Raw genomic sequence first — 2500 nt, forward strand, 5'->3', positions numbered from 1 at the left:
TGTCGTCTCACCCAGCTTCCTCCAGGTGAATGACTGTAATGTGTTCGTCTCACCCAGCTTCCTCCAGGTGAATGACTGTGTTGTCGTCTCACCTAGCTTCCTCCAGGTGAATGACTGTAATGTGTTGTCGTCTCACCCAGCTTCCTCCAGGTGAATGACTGAATGTGTTGTCGTCTCACCCAGCTTCCTCCAGGTGAATGACGTAATGTGTTGTCGTCTCACCCAGCTTCCTCCAGGTGAATGACTGTAATGTGTTGTCGTCTCACCCAGCTTCCTCCAGGTGAATGACTGTGTTGTCGTCTCACCCAGCTTCCTCCAGGTGAATGACTGTGTTGTCGTCTCACCTAGCTTCCTCCAGGTGAATGACTGTAATGTGTTTGTCGTCTCATCTAGCTTCCTCCAGGTGAATGACTGTAATGTGTTGTCGTCTCACCCAGCTTCCTCCAGGTGAATGACTGTAATGTGTTGTCGTCTCACCCAGCTTCCTCCAGGTGAATGACTGTAATGTGTTGTCGTCTCATCTAGCTTCCTCCAGGTGAATGACTGTAATGTGTTGTCGTCTCACCCAGCTTCCTCCAGGTGAATGACTGTAATGTGTTGTCGTCTCACCTAGCTTCCTCCAGGTGAATGACTGTGTTGACGTCTCACCCAGCTTCCTCCAGGTGAATGACTGTAATGTGTTGTCGTCTCACCCAGCTTCCTCCAGGTGAATGACTGTGTTGTCGTCTCACCCAGCTTCCTCCAGGTGAATGACTGATGTGTTGTCGTCTCACCCAGCTTCCTCCAGGTGAATGACTGTAATGTGTTGTCGTCTCACCCAGCTTCCTCCAGGTGAATGACTGTAATGTGTTGTCGTCTCACCTAGCTTCCTCCAGGTGAATGACTGTGTTGTCGTCTCACCCAGCTTCCTCCAGGTGAATGACTGTAATGTGTTGTCGTCTCACCCAGCTTCCTCCAGGTGAATGACTGTGTGTTGTCGTCTCGCCTAGCTTCCTCCAGGTGAATGACTGTAATGTGTTGTCGTCTCACCCAGCTTCCTCCAGGTGAATGACTGTGTTGTCGTCTCACCCAGCTTCCTCCAGGTGAATGACTGTAATGTGTTGTCGTCTCGCCCAGCTTCCTCCAGGTGAATGACTGTAACGTGTTGTCGTCTCACCCAGCTTCCTCCAGGTGAATGACTGTAATGTGTTGTCGTCTCACCCAGCTTCCTCCAGGTGAATGACTGTAATGTGTTGTCGTCTCACCCAGCTTCCTCCAGGTGAATGACTGTAATGTGTTGTCGTCTCACCTAGCTTCCTCCAGGTGAATGACTGTAATGTGTTTGTCGTCTCACCCAGCTTCCTCCAGGTGAATGACTGTGTTGTCGTCTCACCCAGCTTCCTCCAGGTGAATGACTGAATGTGTTGTCGTCTCACCCAGCTTCCTCCAGGTGAATGACTGTAATGTGTTGTCGTCTCACCCAGCTTCCTCCAGGTGAATGACTGTGTTTGTCGTCTCACCTAGCTTCCTCCAGGTGAATGACTGTAATGTGTTTGACGTCTCACCCAGCTTCCTCCAGGTGAATGACTGTAATGTGTTGTTGTCTCACCCAGCTTCCTCCAGGTGAATGAGTAATGTGTTGTCGTCTCACCCAGCTTCCTCCAGGTGAATGACTGTAATGTGTTGTCGTCTCACCCAGCTTCCTCCAGGTGAATGATTGTAATGTGTTGTCGTCCCACCCAGCTTCCTCCAGGTGAATGACTGTAATGTGTTGTCGTCTCACCCAGCTTCCTCCAGGTGAATGACTGTAATGTGTTGACGTCTCACCTAGCTTCCTCCAGGTGAATGACTGTAATGTGTTGTCGTCTCACCCAGCTTCCTGAAGGTGAAGGCACTAACTGTAAGTCTCTCTGGATACGAGAGTCTCCTCAATGACTAAAAATGTAAAAGGTTAAGTGACAGCTGCTGTGGACCTCTACCGTCGTGTTGATTTTCCAAAACGTTGCTAAAACCGCTAAACGTCTGCTGGGTAACAAACCGGTATTCACACCTAGTTCTACTCTAACCGCTGTATGATGAGTCTAGCATGTTTACCCTCTCAGGGACCCTGTGTTCCCGTCAGAGAGGATTTGGGCGCTGAGCTTCTGTCAGGGCCTGAGCCCAGTAATTCAACCTGAATAAAAACGTAACGTTTTTATATAATCACTGTCAATTATTGGGGCTACTATAATAATCGGAGTCATTAAGAGCTTTCGCGGGGGGATCGCCGCCGCCTGGTGCCGAGAGGGATCACTGCAAAGGGTTCACAGATAGTTATACCGCCCACACAGTCAGACATCACGACACGACTAAAGGGTGTGTGTGTGTGTGTGTGTGTGTGTGTGTGTGTGTGTGTGTGTGTGTGTGTGTGTGTGTGTGTGTGTTATGTGGTGTGTGTGTGTTATGTGTGTGTGTGTGTGTGTGTGTGTGTGTGTTATGTGGTGTGTTATGTGTGTGTGTTATGTGTGTTATGTGTGTGTGT

General features: G+C 49.4%; 1 protein-coding gene across 1 annotated transcript in view; it reads left to right on the top strand.

Moving 5' to 3' along the window:
* Positions 1-2500, top strand: part of LOC123740033 (basic proline-rich protein-like) — a 33505-nt gene that overhangs the window by 30143 nt on the left and 862 nt on the right. The window lies entirely within an intron of this gene.

The sequence above is a fragment of the Salmo salar genome, unplaced genomic scaffold (assembly GCF_905237065.1).
Source record: "Salmo salar unplaced genomic scaffold, Ssal_v3.1, whole genome shotgun sequence".
NCBI classification, from domain to species: domain Eukaryota; kingdom Metazoa; phylum Chordata; class Actinopteri; order Salmoniformes; family Salmonidae; genus Salmo; species Salmo salar.